This window comes from Chroicocephalus ridibundus, chromosome 12 (genome assembly GCF_963924245.1).
Source record: "Chroicocephalus ridibundus chromosome 12, bChrRid1.1, whole genome shotgun sequence".
Classification (NCBI taxonomy): domain Eukaryota; kingdom Metazoa; phylum Chordata; class Aves; order Charadriiformes; family Laridae; genus Chroicocephalus; species Chroicocephalus ridibundus.
In genome coordinates this window covers 22,285,227-22,303,926 of record NC_086295.1, presented here as the reverse complement: position 1 = coordinate 22,303,926, position 18,700 = coordinate 22,285,227, and positions in this window count along the sequence as shown.

Below are 18,700 nucleotides of genomic sequence, written 5' to 3'. Positions count from 1 at the left end.
GAAGGCACCCACACTGAAAGTGCCTGGAGGGAACATTGGGGCTTCTTCTCAGTGTCTCTGACATAGGGTTTCACTGTCCCGGGAAAGTCTCTGCTAACACCGTGCAGAGCGCTGTGCCCAATATACAGAAACGTCTTGCGGTATCTCCTACAGGGAAAGTGCCAGGAGGGAATTGTCGAGCTTGTTCTGAGTGTCTCTGAGAATTGCTCTGATTATCCGTGTGACCTCTTTGCTAAGACTCTCCAGAGAGCCGTCCTCAAAACCAACACACATCTTGACATATCTCCCACATTGATCGCAGTGTCTCCAGAAACGGCATTCAAGGAGCCAGGACCTTTTCTCCCTACACTCTCCATTGAGTTGTCCTCAAAACCAATATACATCCTGCTATATCTCCCACATGGAAAGTGCCAGGAGGGAGAAGTGGGGATTATGTTTAGACTTTCTCGGAACTGCTTCAAATCAACTAGATCTCTTTGTGCTGTAAATCTCCCAACAGCTAAACGCAAAAGCAGCAAACATCTCGCTGTATGTCCCACATCCAAAGTGCCAAGAGAGAGCTTGCTCTCCCTGTCTTTGAGTACTGTTTTCACTGTCCCGGTTACCTCTTGGCTAACGTTCTCTTCAGAGCTGCAGTGAAACCAGGAACCACGTGGAGAAGGCACCCACACTGAAAGTGCCTGGAGGGAACATTGGGGCTTCTTCTCAGTGTCTCTGACATAGGGTTTCACTGTCCTGGGAAAGTCTCTGCTAACACCGTGCAGAGCGCTGTGCCCAATATACAGAAACGTCTTGCGGTATCTCCTACAGGGAAAGTGCCAGGAGGGAATTGTCGAGCTTGTTCTGAGTGTCTCTGAGAATTGCTCTGATTATCCCTGTGACCTCTTTGCTAAGACTCTCCAGAGAGCCGTCCTCAAAACCAACACACATCTTGACATATCTCCCACATTGATCGCAGTGTCTCCAGAAACGGCATTCAAGGAGCCAGGACCTTTTCTCCCTACACTCTCCATTGAGTTGTCCTCAAAACCAATATACATCCTGCTATATCTCCCACATGGAAAGTGCTAGGAGGGAGAAGTGGGGATTATGTTTAGACTTTCTCGGAACTGCTTCAAATCAACTAGATCTCTTTGTGCTGTAAATCTCCCAACAGCCAAATGTAAAAGCAGCAAACATCTCGCTGTATGTCCCACATCCAAAGTGCCAAGAGAGAGCTTGCTCTCCCTGTCTTTGAGTACTGTTTTCACTGTCCCGGTTACCTCTTGGCTAACGTTCTCTTCAGAGCTGCAGTGAAACCAGGAACCACGTGGAGAAGGCACCCACACTGAAAGTGCCTGGAGGGAACATTGGGGCTTCTTCTCAGTGTCTCTGACATAGGGTTTCACTGTCCCGGGAAAGTCTCTGCTAACACCGTGCAGAGCGCTGTGCCCAATATACAGAAACGTCTTGCGGTATCTCCTACAGGGAAAGTGCCAGGAGGGAATTGTTGAGCTTGTTCTGAGTGTCTCTGAGAATTGCTCTGATTATCCGTGTGACCTCTTTGCTAAGACTCTCCAGAGAGCCGTCCTCAAAACCAACACACATCTTGACATATCTCCCACATTGATCGCAGTGTCTCCAGGAACGGCATTCAAGGAGCCAGGACCTTTTCTCCCTACACTCTCCATTGAGTTGTCCTCAAAACCAATATACATCCTGCTATATCTCCCACATGGAAAGTGCCAGGAGGGAGAAGTGGGGATTATGTTTAGACTTTCTCGGAACTGCTTCAAATCAACTAGATCTCTTTGTGCTGTAAATCTCCCAACAGCCAAACGCAAAAGCAGCAAACATCTCGCTGTATGTCCCACATCCAAAGTGCCAAGAGAGAGCTTGCTCTCCCTGTCTTTGAGTACTGTTTTCACTGTCCCGGTTACCTCTTGGCTAACGTTCTCTTCAGAGCTGCAGTGAAACCAGGAACCACGTGGAGAAGGCACCCACACTGAAAGTGCCTGGAGGGAACATTGGGGCTTTTTCTCAGTGTCTCTGACATAGGGTTTCACTGTCCCGGGAAAGTCTCTGCTAACACCGTGCAGAGCGCTGTGCCCAATATACAGAAACGTCTTGCGGTATCTCCTACAGGGAAAGTGCCAGGAGGGAATTGTCGAGCTTGTTCTGAGTGTCTCTGAGAATTGCTCTGATTATCCGTGTGACCTCTTTGCTAAGACTCTCCAGAGAGCCGTCCTCAAAACCAACACACATCTTGACATATCTCCCACATTGATCGCAGTGTCTCCAGGAACGGCATTCAAGGAGCCAGGACCTTTTCTCCCTACACTCTCCATTGAGTTGTCCTCAAAACCAATATACATCCTGCTATATCTCCCACATGGAAAGTGCCAGGAGGGAGAAGTGGGGATTATGTTTAGACTTTCTCGGAACTGCTTCAAATCAACTAGATCTCTTTGTGCTGTAAATCTCCCAACAGCCAAACGCAAAAGCAGCAAACATCTCGCTGTATGTCCCACATCCAAAGTGCCAAGAGAGAGCTTGCTCTCCCTGTCTTTGAGTACTGTTTTCACTGTCCCGGTTACCTCTTTGCTAACGTTCTCTTCAGAGCTGCAGTGAAACCAGGAACCACGTGGAGAAGGCACCCACACTGAAAGTGCCTGGAGGGAACATTGGGGCTTCTTCTCAGTGTCTCTGACATAGGGTTTCACTGTCCCGGGAAAGTCTCTGCTAACACCGTGCAGAGCGCTGTGCCCAATATACAGAAACGTCTTGCGGTATCTCCTACAGGGAAAGTGCCAGGAGGGAATTGTTGAGCTTGTTCTGAGTGTCTCTGAGAATTGCTCTGATTATCCGTGTGACCTCTTTGCTAAGACTCTCCAGAGAGCCGTCCTCAAAACCAACACACATCTTGACATATCTCCCACATTGATCGCAGTGTCTCCAGGAACGGCATTCAAGGAGCCAGGACCTTTTCTCCCTACACTCTCCATTGAGTTGTCCTCAAAACCAATATACATCCTGCTATATCTCCCACATGGAAAGTGCCAGGAGGGAGAAGTGGGGATTATGTTTAGACTTTCTCGGAACTGCTTCAAATCAACTAGATCTCTTTGTGCTGTAAATCTCCCAACAGCCAAACGCAAAAGCAGCAAACATCTCGCTGTATGTCCCACATCCAAAGTGCCAAGAGAGAGCTTGCTCTCCCTGTCTTTGAGTACTGTTTTCACTGTCCCGGTTACCTCTTGGCTAACGTTCTCTTCAGAGCTGCAGTGAAACCAGGAACCACGTGGAGAAGGCACCCACACTGAAAGTGCCTGGAGGGAACATTGGGGCTTTTTCTCAGTGTCTCTGACATAGGGTTTCACTGTCCCGGGAAAGTCTCTGCTAACACCGTGCAGAGCGCTGTGCCCAATATACAGAAACGTCTTGCGGTATCTCCTACAGGGAAAGTGCCAGGAGGGAATTGTCGAGCTTGTTCTGAGTGTCTCTGAGAATTGCTCTGATTATCCGTGTGACCTCTTTGCTAAGACTCTCCAGAGAGCCGTCCTCAAAACCAACACACATCTTGACATATCTCCCACATTGATCGCAGTGTCTCCAGAAACGGCATTCAAGGAGCCAGGACCTTTTCTCCCTACACTCTCCATTGAGTTGTCCTCAAAACCAATATACATCCTGCTATATCTCCCACATGGAAAGTGCCAGGAGGGAGAAGTGGGGATTATGTTTAGACTTTCTCGGAACTGCTTCAAATCAACTAGATCTCTTTGTGCTGTAAATCTCCCAACAGCCAAATGTAAAAGCAGCAAACATCTCGCTGTATGTCCCACAACCAAAGTGCCAAGAGAGAGCTTGCTCTCCCTGTCTTTGAGTACTGTTTTCACTGTCCCGGTTACCTCTTGGCTAACGTTCTCTTCAGAGCTGCAGTGAAACCAGGAACCACGTGGAGAAGGCACCCACACTGAAAGTGCCTGGAGGGAACATTGGGGCTTCTTCTCAGTGTCTCTGACATAGGGTTTCACTGTCCCGGGAAAGTCTCTGCTAACACCGTGCAGAGCGCTGTGCCCAATATACAGAAACGTCTTGCGGTATCTCCTACAGGGAAAGTGCCAGGAGGGAATTGTCGAGCTTGTTCTCAGTGTCTCTGAGAATTGCTCTGATTATCCGTGTGACCTCTTTGCTAAGACTCTCCAGAGAGCCGTCCTCAAAACCAACACACATCTTGACATATCTCCCACATTGATCGCAGTGTCTCCAGGAACGGCATTCAAGGAGCCAGGACCTTTTCTCCCTACACTCTCCATTGAGTTGTCCTCAAAACCAATATACATCCTGCTATATCTCCCACATGGAAAGTGCCAGGAGGGAGAAGTGGGGATTATGTTTAGACTTTCTCGGAACTGCTTCAAATCAACTAGATCTCTTTGTGCTGTAAATCTCCCAACAGCCAAACGCAAAAGCAGCAAACATCTCGCTGTATGTCCCACATCCAAAGTGCCAAGAGAGAGCTTGCTCTCCCTGTCTTTGAGTACTGTTTTCACTGTCCCGGTTACCTCTTGGCTAACGTTCTCTTCAGAGCTGCAGTGAAACCAGGAACCACGTGGAGAAGGCACCCACACTGAAAGTGCCTGGAGGGAACATTGGGGCTTCTTCTCAGTGTCTCTGACATAGGGTTTCACTGTCCCGGGAAAGTCTCTGCTAACACCGTGCAGAGCGCTGTGCCCAATATACAGAAACGTCTTGCGGTATCTCCTACAGGGAAAGTGCCAGGAGGGAATTGTCGAGCTTGTTCTCAGTGTCTCTGAGAATTGCTCTGATTATCCGTGTGACCTCTTTGCTAAGACTCTCCAGAGAGCCGTCCTCAAAACCAACACACATCTTGACATATCTCCCACATTGATCGCAGTGTCTCCAGAAACGGCATTCAAGGAGCCAGGACCTTTTCTCCCTACACTCTCCATTGAGTTGTCCTCAAAACCAATATACATCCTGCTATATCTCCCACATGGAAAGTGCCAGGAGGGAGAAGTGGGGATTATGTTTAGACTTTCTCGGAACTGCTTCAAATCAACTAGATCTCTTTGTGCTGTAAATCTCCCAACAGCCAAATGTAAAAGCAGCAAACATCTCGCTGTATGTCCCACATCCAAAGTGCCAAGAGAGAGCTTGCTCTCCCTGTCTTTGAGTACTGTTTTCACTGTCCCGGTTACCTCTTTGCTAACGTTCTCTTCAGAGCTGCAGTGAAACCAGGAACCACGTGGAGAAGGCACCCACACTGAAAGTGCCTGGAGGGAACACTGGGGCTTCTTCTCAGTGTCTCTGACATAGGGTTTCACTGTCCCGGGAAAGTCTCTGCTAACACCGTGCAGAGCGCTGTGCCCAATATACAGAAACGTCTTGCGGTATCTCCTACAGGGAAAGTGGCTGGAGGGAATTGTCGAGCTTGTTCTGAGTGTCTCTGAGAATTGCTCTGATTATCCGTGTAACCTCTTTGCTAAGACTCTCCAGAGAGCCGTCCTCAAAACCAACACACATCTTGACATATCTCCCACATTGATCGCCGTGTCTCCAGAAACGGCATTCAAGGAGCCAGGACCTTTTCTCCCTACACTCTCCATTGAGTTGTCCTCAAAACCAATATACATCCTGCTATATCTCCCACATGGAAAGTGCCAGGAGGGAGAAGTGGGGATTATGTTTAGACTTTCTCGGAACTGCTTCAAATCAACTAGATCTCTTTGTGCTGTAAATCTCCCAACAGCCAAATGTAAAAGCAGCAAACATCTTGCTGTATGTCCCACATCCAAAGTCCCAAGAGAGAGCTTGCTCTCCCTGTCTTTGAGTACTGTTTTCACTGTCCCGGTTACCTCTTTGCTAACGTTCTCTTCAGAGCTGCAGTGAAACCAGGAACCACGTGGAGAAGGCACCCACACTGAAAGTGCCTGGAGGGAACATTGGGGCTTCTTCTCAGTGTCTCTGACATAGGGTTTCACTGTCCCGGGAAAGTCTCTGCTAACACCGTGCAGAGCGCTGTGCCCAATATACAGAAACGTCTTGCGGTATCTCCTACAGGGAAAGTGCCAGGAGGGAATTGTCGAGCTTGTTCTGAGTGTCTCTGAGAATTGCTCTGATTATCCGTGTGACCTCTTTGCTAAGACTCTCCAGAGAGCCGTCCTCAAAACCAACACACATCTTGACATATCTCCCACATTGATCGCAGTGTCTCCAGGAACGGCATTCAAGGAGCCAGGACCTTTTCTCCCTACACTCTCCATTGAGTTGTCCTCAAAACCAATATACATCCTGCTATATCTCCCACATGGAAAGTGCTAGGAGGGAGAAGTGGGGATTATGTTTAGACTTTCTCGGAACTGCTTCAAATCAACTAGATCTCTTTGTGCTGTAAATCTCCCAACAGCCAAACGCAAAAGCAGCAAACATCTCGCTGTATGTCCCACATCCAAAGTGCCAAGAGAGAGCTTGCTCTCCCTGTCTTTGAGTACTGTTTTCACTGTCCCGGTTACCTCTTGGCTAACGTTCTCTTCAGAGCTGCAGTGAAACCAGGAACCACGTGGAGAAGGCACCCACACTGAAAGTGCCTGGAGGGAACATTGGGGCTTCTTCTCAGTGTCTCTGACATAGGGTTTCACTGTCCCGGGAAAGTCTCTGCTAACACCGTGCAGAGCGCTGTGCCCAATATACAGAAACGTCTTGCGGTATCTCCTACAGGGAAAGTGCCAGGAGGGAATTGTCGAGCTTGTTCTCAGTGTCTCTGAGAATTGCTCTGATTATCCGTGTGACCTCTTTGCTAAGACTCTCCAGAGAGCTGTCCTCAAAACCAACACACATCTTGACATATCTCCCACATTGATCGCAGTGTCTCCAGAAACGGCATTCAAGGAGCCAGGACCTTTTCTCCCTACACTCTCCATTGAGTTGTCCTCAAAACCAATATACATCCTGCTATATCTCCCACATGGAAAGTGCCAGGAGGGAGAAGTGGGGATTATGTTTAGACTTTCTCGGAACTGCTTCAAATCAACTAGATCTCTTTGTGCTGTAAATCTCCCAACAGCCAAACGCAAAAGCAGCAAACATCTCGCTGTATGTCCCACATCCAAAGTGCCAAGAGAGAGCTTGCTCTCCCTGTCTTTGAGTACTGTTTTCACTGTCCCGGTTACCTCTTTGCTAACGTTCTCTTCAGAGCTGCAGTGAAAGCAGGAACCACGTGGAGAAGGCACCCACACTGAAAGTGCCTGGAGGGAACATTGGGGCTTCTTCTCAGTGTCTCTGACATAGGGTTTCACTGTCCCGGGAAAGTCTCTGCTAACACCGTGCAGAGCGCTGTGCCCAATATACAGAAACGTCTTGCGGTATCTCCTACAGGGAAAGTGCCAGGAGGGAATTGTCGAGCTTGTTCTGAGTGTCTCTGAGAATTGCTCTGATTATCCGTGTGACCTCTTTGCTAAGACTCTCCAGAGAGCCGTCCTCAAAACCAACACACATCTTGACATATCTCCCACATTGATCGCAGTGTCTCCAGAAACGGCATTCAAGGAGCCAGGACCTTTTCTCCCTACACTCTCCATTGAGTTGTCCTCAAAACCAATATACATCCTGCTATATCTCCCACATGGAAAGTGCCAGGAGGGAGAAGTGGGGATTATGTTTAGACTTTCTCGGAACTGCTTCAAATCAACTAGATCTCTTTGTGCTGTAAATCTCCCAACAGCCAAATGTAAAAGCAGCAAACATCTTGCTGTATGTCCCACATCCAAAGTGCCAAGAGAGAGCTTGCTCTCCCTGTCTTTGAGTACTGTTTTCACTGTCCCGGTTACCTCTTTGCTAACGTTCTCTTCAGAGCTGCAGTGAAACCAGGAACCACGTGGAGAAGGCACCCACACTGAAAGTGCCTGGAGGGAACATTGGGGCTTCTTCTCAGTGTCTCTGACATAGGGTTTCACTGTCCCGGGAAAGTCTCTGCTAACACCGTGCAGAGCGCTGTGCCCAATATACAGAAACGTCTTGCGGTATCTCCTACAGGGAAAGTGCCAGGAGGGAATTGTCGAGCTTGTTCTCAGTGTCTCTGAGAATTGCTCTGATTATCCGTGTGACCTCTTTGCTAAGACTCTCCAGAGAGCCGTCCTCAAAACCAACACACATCTTGACATATCTCCCACATTGATCGCAGTGTCTCCAGGAACGGCATTCAAGGAGCCAGGACCTTTTCTCCCTACACTCTCCATTGAGTTGTCCTCAAAACCAATATACATCCTGCTATATCTCCCACATGGAAAGTGCCAGGAGGGAGAAGTGGGGATTATGTTTAGACTTTCTCGGAACTGCTTCAAATCAACTAGATCTCTTTGTGCTGTAAATCTCCCAACAGCCAAACGCAAAAGCAGCAAACATCTCGCTGTATGTCCCACATCCAAAGTGCCAAGAGAGAGCTTGCTCTCCCTGTCTTTGAGTACTGTTTTCACTGTCCCGGTTACCTCTTGGCTAACGTTCTCTTCAGAGCTGCAGTGAAACCAGGAACCACGTGGAGAAGGCACCCACACTGAAAGTGCCTGGAGGGAACACTGGGGCTTCTTCTCAGTGTCTCTGACATAGGGTTTCACTGTCCCGGGAAAGTCTCTGCTAACACCGTGCAGAGCGCTGTGCCCAATATACAGAAACGTCTTGCGGTATCTCCTACAGGGAAAGTGCCAGGAGGGAATTGTCGAGCTTGTTCTCAGTGTCTCTGAGAATTGCTCTGATTATCCGTGTGACCTCTTTGCTAAGACTCTCCAGAGAGCCGTCCTCAAAACCAACACACATCTTGACATATCTCCCACATTGATCGCCGTGTCTCCAGAAACGGCATTCAAGGAGCCAGGACCTTTTCTCCCTACACTCTCCATTGAGTTGTCCTCAAAACCAATATACATCCTGCTATATCTCCCACATGGAAAGTGCCAGGAGGGAGAAGTGGGGATTATGTTTAGACTTTCTCGGAACTGCTTCAAATCAACTAGATCTCTTTGTGCTGTAAATCTCCCAACAGCCAAATGTAAAAGCAGCAAACATCTTGCTGTATGTCCCACATCCAAAGTGCCAAGAGAGAGCTTGCTCTCCCTGTCTTTGAGTACTGTTTTCACTGTCCCGGTTACCTCTTTGCTAACGTTCTCTTCAGAGCTGCAGTGAAACCAGGAACCACGTGGAGAAGGCACCCACACTGAAAGTGCCTGGAGGGAACATTGGGGCTTCTTCTCAGTGTCTCTGACATAGGGTTTCACTGTCCCGGGAAAGTCTCTGCTAACACCGTGCAGAGCGCTGTGCCCAATATACAGAAACGTCTTGCGGTATCTCCTACAGGGAAAGTGCCAGGAGGGAATTGTCGAGCTTGTTCTGAGTGTCTCTGAGAATTGCTCTGATTATCCGTGTGACCTCTTTGCTAAGACTCTCCAGAGAGCCGTCCTCAAAACCAACACACATCTTGACATATCTCCCACATTGATCGCAGTGTCTCCAGGAACGGCATTCAAGGAGCCAGGACCTTTTCTCCCTACACTCTCCATTGAGTTGTCCTCAAAACCAATATACATCCTGCTATATCTCCCACATGGAAAGTGCCAGGAGGGAGAAGTGGGGATTATGTTTAGACTTTCTCGGAACTGCTTCAAATCAACTAGATCTCTTTGTGCTGTAAATCTCCCAACAGCCAAACGCAAAAGCAGCAAACATCTCGCTGTATGTCCCACATCCAAAGTGCCAAGAGAGAGCTTGCTCTCCCTGTCTTTGAGTACTGTTTTCACTGTCCCGGTTACCTCTTGGCTAACGTTCTCTTCAGAGCTGCAGTGAAACCAGGAACCACGTGGAGAAGGCACCCACACTGAAAGTGCCTGGAGGGAACACTGGGGCTTCTTCTCAGTGTCTCTGACATAGGGTTTCACTGTCCCGGGAAAGTCTCTGCTAACACCGTGCAGAGCGCTGTGCCCAATATACAGAAACGTCTTGCGGTATCTCCTACAGGGAAAGTGCCAGGAGGGAATTGTCGAGCTTGTTCTCAGTGTCTCTGAGAATTGCTCTGATTATCCGTGTGACCTCTTTGCTAAGACTCTCCAGAGAGCCGTCCTCAAAACCAACACACATCTTGACATATCTCCCACATTGATCGCAGTGTCTCCAGAAACGGCATTCAAGGAGCCAGGACCTTTTCTCCCTACACTCTCCATTGAGTTGTCCTCAAAACCAATATACATCCTGCTATATCTCCCACATGGAAAGTGCCAGGAGGGAGAAGTGGGGATTATGTTTAGACTTTCTCGGAACTGCTTCAAATCAACTAGATCTCTTTGTGCTGTAAATCTCCCAACAGCCAAACGCAAAAGCAGCAAACATCTCGCTGTATGTCCCACATCCAAAGTGCCAAGAGAGAGCTTGCTCTCCCTGTCTTTGAGTACTGTTTTCACTGTCCCGGTTACCTCTTTGCTAACGTTCTCTTCAGAGCTGCAGTGAAACCACGAACCACGTGGAGAAGGCACCCACACTGAAAGTGCCTGGAGGGAACATTGGGGCTTCTTCTCAGTGTCTCTGACATAGGGTTTCACTGTCCCGGGAAAGTCTCTGCTAACACCGTGCAGAGCGCTGTGCCCAATATACAGAAACGTCTTGCGGTATCTCCTACAGGGAAAGTGCCAGGAGGGAATTGTCGAGCTTGTTCTGAGTGTCTCTGAGAATTGCTCTGATTATCCCTGTGACCTCTTTGCTAAGACTCTCCAGAGAGCCGTCCTCAAAACCAACACACATCTTGACATATCTCCCACATTGATCGCAGTGTCTCCAGAAACGGCATTCAAGGAGCCAGGACCTTTTCTCCCTACACTCTCCATTGAGTTGTCCTCAAAACCAATATACATCCTGCTATATCTCCCACATGGAAAGTGCCAGGAGGGAGAAGTGGGGATTATGTTTAGACTTTCTCGGAACTGCTTCAAATCAACTAGATCTCTTTGTGCTGTAAATCTCCCAACAGCCAAATGTAAAAGCAGCAAACATCTTGCTGTATGTCCCACATCCAAAGTGCCAAGAGAGAGCTTGCTCTCCCTGTCTTTGAGTACTGTTTTCACTGTCCCGGTTACCTCTTTGCTAACGTTCTCTTCAGAGCTGCAGTGAAACCAGGAACCACGTGGAGAAGGCACCCACACTGAAAGTGCCTGGAGGGAACATTGGGGCTTCTTCTCAGTGTCTCTGACATAGGGTTTCACTGTCCCGGGAAAGTCTCTGCTAACACCGTGCAGAGCGCTGTGCCCAATATACAGAAACGTCTTGCGGTATCTCCTACAGGGAAAGTGCCAGGAGGGAATTGTCGAGCTTGTTCTCAGTGTCTCTGAGAATTGCTCTGATTATCCGTGTGACCTCTTTGCTAAGACTCTCCAGAGAGCCGTCCTCAAAACCAACACACATCTTGACATATCTCCCACATTGATCGCAGTGTCTCCAGGAACGGCATTCAAGGAGCCAGGACCTTTTCTCCCTACACTCTCCATTGAGTTGTCCTCAAAACCAATATACATCCTGCTATATCTCCCACATGGAAAGTGCCAGGAGGGAGAAGTGGGGATTATGTTTAGACTTTCTCGGAACTGCTTCAAATCAACTAGATCTCTTTGTGCTGTAAATCTCCCAACAGCCAAACGCAAAAGCAGCAAACATCTCGCTGTATGTCCCACATCCAAAGTGCCAAGAGAGAGCTTGCTCTCCCTGTCTTTGAGTACTGTTTTCACTGTCCCGGTTACCTCTTGGCTAACGTTCTCTTCAGAGCTGCAGTGAAACCAGGAACCACGTGGAGAAGGCACCCACACTGAAAGTGCCTGGAGGGAACACTGGGGCTTCTTCTCAGTGTCTCTGACATAGGGTTTCACTGTCCCGGGAAAGTCTCTGCTAACACCGTGCAGAGCGCTGTGCCCAATATACAGAAACGTCTTGCGGTATCTCCTACAGGGAAAGTGCCAGGAGGGAATTGTCGAGCTTGTTCTGAGTGTCTCTGAGAATTGCTCTGATTATCCGTGTGACCTCTTTGCTAAGACTCTCCAGAGAGCCGTCCTCAAAACCAACACACATCTTGACATATCTCCCACATTGATCGCAGTGTCTCCAGAAACGGCATTCAAGGAGCCAGGACCTTTTCTCCCTACACTCTCCATTGAGTTGTCCTCAAAACCAATATACATCCTGCTATATCTCCCACATGGAAAGTGCCAGGAGGGAGAAGTGGGGATTATGTTTAGACTTTCTCGGAACTGCTTCAAATCAACTAGATCTCTTTGTGCTGTAAATCTCCCAACAGCCAAACGCAAAAGCAGCAAACATCTCGCTGTATGTCCCACATCCAAAGTGCCAAGAGAGAGCTTGCTCTCCCTGTCTTTGAGTACTGTTTTCACTGTCCCGGTTACCTCTTGGCTAACGTTCTCTTCAGAGCTGCAGTGAAACCAGGAACCACGTGGAGAAGGCACCCACACTGAAAGTGCCTGGAGGGAACATTGGGGCTTCTTCTCAGTGTCTCTGACATAGGGTTTCACTGTCCCGGGAAAGTCTCTGCTAACACCGTGCAGAGCGCTGTGCCCAATATACAGAAACGTCTTGCGGTATCTCCTACAGGGAAAGTGCCAGGAGGGAATTGTCGAGCTTGTTCTCAGTGTCTCTGAGAATTGCTCTGATTATCCGTGTGACCTCTTTGCTAAGACTCTCCAGAGAGCCGTCCTCAAAACCAACACACATCTTGACATATCTCCCACATTGATCGCAGTGTCTCCAGAAACGGCATTCAAGGAGCCAGGACCTTTTCTCCCTACACTCTCCATTGAGTTGTCCTCAAAACCAATATACATCCTGCTATATCTCCCACATGGAAAGTGCCAGGAGGGAGAAGTGGGGATTATGTTTAGACTTTCTCGGAACTGCTTCAAATCAACTAGATCTCTTTGTGCTGTAAATCTCCCAACAGCCAAACGCAAAAGCAGCAAACATCTCGCTGTATGTCCCACATCCAAAGTGCCAAGAGAGAGCTTGCTCTCCCTGTCTTTGAGTACTGTTTTCACTGTCCCGGTTACCTCTTGGCTAACGTTCTCTTCAGAGCTGCAGTGAAACCAGGAACCACGTGGAGAAGGCACCCACACTGAAAGTGCCTGGAGGGAACACTGGGGCTTCTTCTCAGTGTCTCTGACATAGGGTTTCACTGTCCCGGGAAAGTCTCTGCTAACACCGTGCAGAGCGCTGTGCCCAATATACAGAAACGTCTTGCGGTATCTCCTACAGGGAAAGTGGCTGGAGGGAATTGTCGAGCTTGTTCTGAGTGTCTCTGAGAATTGCTCTGATTATCCGTGTGACCTCTTTGCTAAGACTCTCCAGAGAGCCGTCCTCAAAACAAACACACATCTTGACATATCTCCCACATTGATCGCCGTGTCTCCAGAAACGGCATTCAAGGAGCCAGGACCTTTTCTCCCTACACTCTCCATTGAGTTGTCCTCAAAACCAATATACATCCTGCTATATCTCCCACATGGAAAGTGCCAGGAGGGAGAAGTGGGGATTATGTTTAGACTTTCTCGGAACTGCTTCAAATCAACTAGATCTCTTTGTGCTGTAAATCTCCCAACAGCCAAATGTAAAAGCAGCAAACATCTTGCTGTATGTCCCACATCCAAAGTGCCAAGAGAGAGCTTGCTCTCCCTGTCTTTGAGTACTGTTTTCACTGTCCCGGTTACCTCTTTGCTAACGTTCTCTTCAGAGCTGCAGTGAAACCAGGAACCACGTGGAGAAGGCACCCACACTGAAAGTGCCTGGAGGGAACATTGGGGCTTCTTCTCAGTGTCTCTGACATAGGGTTTCACTGTCCCGGGAAAGTCTCTGCTAACACCGTGCAGAGCGCTGTGCCCAATATACAGAAACGTCTTGCGGTATCTCCTACAGGGAAAGTGCCAGGAGGGAATTGTCGAGCTTGTTCTCAGTGTCTCTGAGAATTGCTCTGATTATCCGTGTGACCTCTTTGCTAAGACTCTCCAGAGAGCCGTCCTCAAAACCAACACACATCTTGACATATCTCCCACATTGATCGCAGTGTCTCCAGGAACGGCATTCAAGGAGCCAGGACCTTTTCTCCCTACACTCTCCATTGAGTTGTCCTCAAAACCAATATACATCCTGCTATATCTCCCACATGGAAAGTGCCAGGAGGGAGAAGTGGGGATTATGTTTAGACTTTCTCGGAACTGCTTCAAATCAACTAGATCTCTTTGTGCTGTAAATCTCCCAACAGCCAAACGCAAAAGCAGCAAACATCTCGCTGTATGTCCCACATCCAAGGTGCCAAGAGAGAGCTTGCTCTCCCTGTCTTTGAGTACTGTTTTCACTGTCCCGGTTACCTCTTGGCTAACGTTCTCTTCAGAGCTGCAGTGAAACCAGGAACCACGTGGAGAAGGCACCCACACTGAAAGTGCCTGGAGGGAACACTGGGGCTTCTTCTCAGTGTCTCTGACATAGGGTTTCACTGTCCCCGGAAAGTCTCTGCTAACACCGTGCAGAGCGCTGTGCCCAATATACAGAAACGTCTTGCGGTATCTCCTACAGGGAAAGTGCCAGGAGGGAATTGTCGAGCTTGTTCTCAGTGTCTCTGAGAATTGCTCTGATTATCCGTGTGACCTCTTTGCTAAGACTCTCCAGAGAGCCGTCCTCAAAACCAACACACATCTTGACATATCTCCCACATTGATCGCAGTGTCTCCAGAAACGGCATTCAAGGAGCCAGGACCTTTTCTCCCTACACTCTCCATTGAGTTGTCCTCAAAACCAATACACATCCTGCTATATCTCCCACATGGAAAGTGCCAGGAGGGAGAAGTGGGGATTATGTTTAGACTTTCTCGGAACTGCTTCAAATCAACTAGATCTCTTTGTGCTGTAAATCTCCCAACAGCCAAACGCAAAAGCAGCAAACATCTCGCTGTATGTCCCACATCCAAAGTGCCAAGAGAGAGCTTGCTCTCCCTGTCTTTGAGTACTGTTTTCACTGTCCCGGTTACCTCTTTGCTAACGTTCTCTTCAGAGCTGCAGTGAAACCAGGAACCACGTGGAGAAGGCACCCACACTGAAAGTGCCTGGAGGGAACATTGGGGCTTCTTCTCAGTGTCTCTGACATAGGGTTTCACTGTCCCGGGAAAGTCTCTGCTAACACCGTGCAGAGCGCTGTGCCCAATATACAGAAACGTCTTGCGGTATCTCCTACAGGGAAAGTGCCAGGAGGGAATTGTCGAGCTTGTTCTGAGTGTCTCTGAGAATTGCTCTGATTATCCCTGTGACCTCTTTGCTAAGACTCTCCAGAGAGACGTCCTCAAAACCAACACACATCTTGACATATCTCCCACATTGATCGCAGTGTCTCCAGAAACGGCATTCAAGGAGCCAGGACCTTTTCTCCCTACACTCTCCATTGAGTTGTCCTCAAAACCAATATACATCCTGCTATATCTCCCACATGGAAAGTGCCAGGAGGGAGAAGTGGGGATTATGTTTAGACTTTCTCGGAACTGCTTCAAATCAACTAGATCTCTTTGTGCTGTAAATCTCCCAACAGCCAAACGCAAAAGCAGCAAACATCTCGCTGTATGTCCCACATCCAAAGTGCCAAGAGAGAGCTTGCTCTCCCTGTCTTTGAGTACTGTTTTCACTGTCCCGGTTACCTCTTGGCTAACGTTCTCTTCAGAGCTGCAGTGAAACCAGGAACCACGTGGAGAAGGCACCCACACTGAAAGTGCCTGGAGGGAACATTGGGGCTTCTTCTCAGTGTCTCTGACATAGGGTTTCACTGTCCCGGGAAAGTCTCTGCTAACACCGTGCAGAGCGCTGTGCCCAATATACAGAAACGTCTTGCGGTATCTCCTACAGGGAAAGTGCCAGGAGGGAATTGTCGAGCTTGTTCTGAGTGTCTCTGAGAATTGCTCTGATTATCCCTGTGACCTCTTTGCTAAGACTCTCCAGAGAGCCGTCCTCAAAACCAACACACATCTTGACATATCTCCCACATTGATCGCAGTGTCTCCAGAAACGGCATTCAAGGAGCCAGGACCTTTTCTCCCTACACTCTCCATTGAGTTGTCCTCAAAACCAATATACATCCTGCTATATCTCCCACATGGAAAGTGCCAGGAGGGAGAAGTGGGGATTATGTTTAGACTTTCTCGGAACTGCTTCAAATCAACTAGATCTCTTTGTGCTGTAAATCTCCCAACAGCCAAACGCAAAAGCAGCAAACATCTCGCTGTATGGCCCACATCCAAAGTGCCAAGAGAGAGCTTGCTCTCCCTGTCTTTGAGTACTGTTTTCACTGTCCCGGTTACCTCTTTGCTAACGTTCTCTTCAGAGCTGCAGTGAAACCAGGAACCACGTGGAGAAGGCACCCACACTGAAAGTGCCTGGAGGGAACATTGGGGCTTCTTCTCAGTGTCTCTGACATAGGGTTTCACTGCCCCGGGAAAGTCTCTGCTAACACCGTGCAGAGCGCTGTGCCCAATATACAGAAACGTCTTGCGGTATCTCCTACAGGGAAAGTGCCAGGAGGGAATTGTCGAGCTTGTTCTGAGTGTCTCTGAGAATTGCTCTGATTATCCCTGTGACCTCTTTGCTAAGACTCTCCAGAGAGCCGTCCTCAAAACCAACACACATCTTGACATATCTCCCACATTGATCGCAGTGTCTCCAGGAACGGCATTCAAGGAGCCAGGACCTTTTCTCCCTACACTCTCCATTGAGTTGTCCTCAAAACCAATATACATCCTGCTATATCTCCCACATGGAAAGTGCCAGGAGGGAGAAGTGGGGATTATGTTTAGACTTTCTCGGAACTGCTTCAAATCAACTAGATCTCTTTGTGCTGTAAATCTCCCAACAGCCAAATGTAAAAGCAGCAAACATCTTGCTGTATGTCCCACATCCAAAGTGCCAAGAGAGAGCTTGCTCTCCCTGTCTTTGAGTACTGTTTTCACTGTCCCGGTTACCTCTTTGCTAACGTTCTCTTCAGAGCTGCAGTGAAACCAGGAACCACGTGGAGAAGGCACCCACACTGAAAGTGCCTGGAGGGAACATTGGGGCTTCTTCTCAGTGTCTCTGACATAGGGTTTCACTGTCCCGGGAAAGTCTCTGCTAACACCGTGCAGAGCGCTGTGCCCAATATACAGAAACGTCTTGCGGTATCTCCTACAGGGAAAGTGCCAGGAGGGAATTGTCGAGCTTGATCTCAGTGTCTCTGAGAATTGCTCTGATTATCCGTGTGACCTCTTTGCTAAGACTCTCCAGAGAGCCGTCCTCAAAACCAACACACATCTTGACATATCTCCCACATTGATCGCAGTGTCTCCAGGAACGGCATTCAAGGAGCCAGGACCTTTTCTCCCTACACTCTCCATTGAGTTGTCCTCAAAACCAATATACATCCTGCTATATCTCCCACATGGAAAGTGCCAGGAGGGAGAAGTGGGGATTATGTTTAGACTTTCTCGGAACTGCTTCAAATCAACTAGATCTCTTTGTGCTGTAAATCTCCCAACAGCCAAACGCAAAAGCAGCAAACATCTCGCTGTATGTCCCACATCCAAAGTGCCAAGAGAGAGCTTGCTCTCCCTGTCTTTGAGTACTGTTTTCACTGTCCCGGTTACCTCTTGGCTAACGTTCTCTTCAGAGCTGCAGTGAAACCAGGAACCACGTGGAGAAGGCACCCACACTGAAAGTGCCTGGAGGGAACACTGGGGCTTCTTCTCAGTGTCTCTGACATAGGGTTTCACTGTCCCGGGAAAGTCTCTGCTAACACCGTGCAGAGCGCTGTGCCCAATATACAGAAACGTCTTGCGGTATCTCCTACAGGGAAAGTGCCAGGAGGGAATTGTCGAGCTTGTTCTGAGTGTCTCTGAGAATTGCTCTGATTATCCCTGTGACCTCTTTGCTAAGACTCTCCAGAGAGCCGTCCTCAAAACCAACACACATCTTGACATATCTCCCACATTGATCGCAGTGTCTCCAGAAACGGCATTCAAGGAGCCAGGACCTTTTCTCCCTACACTCTCCATTGAGTTGTCCTCAAAACCAATATACATCCTGCTATATCTCCCACATGGAAAGTGCCAGGAGGGAGAAGTGGGGATTATGTTTAGACTTTCTCGGAACTGCTTCAAATCAACTAGATCTCTTTGTGCTGTAAATCTCCCAACAGCCAAACGCAAAAGCAGCAAACATCTCGCTGTATGTCCCACATCCAAAGTGCCAAGAGAGAGCTTGCTCTCCCTGTCTTTGAGTACTGTTTTCACTGTCCCGGTTACCTCTTTGCTAACGTTCTCTTCAGAGCTGCAGTGAAACCAGGAACCACGTGGAGAAGGCACCCACACTGAAAGTGCCTGGAGGGAACATTGGGGCTTCTTCTCAGTGTCTCTGACATAGGGTTTCACTGTCCCGGGAAAGTCTCTGCTAACACCGTGCAGAGCGCTGTGCCCAATATACAGAAACGTCTTGCGGTATCTCCTACAGGGAAAGTGCCAGGAGGGAATTGTCGAGCTTGTTCTCAGTGTCTCTGAGAATTGCTCTGATTATCCGTGTGACCTCTTTGCTAAGACTCTCCAGAGAGCCGTCCTCAAAACCAACACACATCTTGACATATCTCCCACATTGATCGCAGTGT